A 645-nucleotide genomic window follows, 5' to 3' on the forward strand; every position below is an offset into this window, starting at 1 on the left:
AAAATAAAATTCATTGACTCACCAATGTACTTCTCCACAGCGTCTGCTGATTTGAAAATTAAGTCGATCCACTTTTGTTTTCTCAGGAACACTTCAGTGGCTCTGTTGTACAGTTTTCAGGTCCATTAGCAAGTCATTTTCTATCGACATGGAAGCTAATGCTGAAAGCCGTTTTTGTCCGGTTGTGTTTCTGGTATAATTTTAATTTCCCGATTTTTTTTTATTTTTTTTTTTTACTTTTTCGTTGGTGGAGCTCCGTCTCCCGGCGTGCCTGTTTACCGAGCTGCAGATCTACGCGAGTGTCCCCAAACGTTTTGTCCCCAAACGTTTTTAAACGCACCGGTCAGTTGCAAGCAAGAGGCATTCCCAGCAGTACAATTTCCAGCGTTTCTCAAAGGCTGTGAGACACGGGTACCGTTCATAATTGCTCGTCTGAAAATGACGGAAAAAACCCTTTTCCTTGCTGGGACAGGCTAGCGCAGGAGTTGGGCGACCTCTTTGCACAATATCCAGCTTTTCGTGGAAGGCTCGTCTTGCAAATTGTGTGGAAAGTAGTTCTGCAGCCAGATCAACGTCTTCTCCTTCGGCCATTTTGAGTTAAAATGCGAGTGACAGCTCTAGCAGAGCGAATCCAATCTTTTTTTT

At 43.7% G+C, this 645-nt stretch overlaps 1 protein-coding gene across 1 annotated transcript in view; it reads left to right on the plus strand.

Annotated features, from left to right (window-relative positions):
- Positions 1-645, plus strand: part of LOC109513079 (NT-3 growth factor receptor-like) — a 68189-nt gene that overhangs the window by 36766 nt on the left and 30778 nt on the right. The gene's annotated exons all lie outside the window — the stretch shown is intronic.

The sequence above is a fragment of the Hippocampus comes genome, unplaced genomic scaffold (genome assembly GCF_001891065.2).
Source record: "Hippocampus comes isolate QL1 unplaced genomic scaffold, H_comes_QL1_v1.1 scaffold180, whole genome shotgun sequence".
In the NCBI taxonomy this organism is placed as follows: Eukaryota; Metazoa; Chordata; class Actinopteri; order Syngnathiformes; family Syngnathidae; genus Hippocampus; species Hippocampus comes.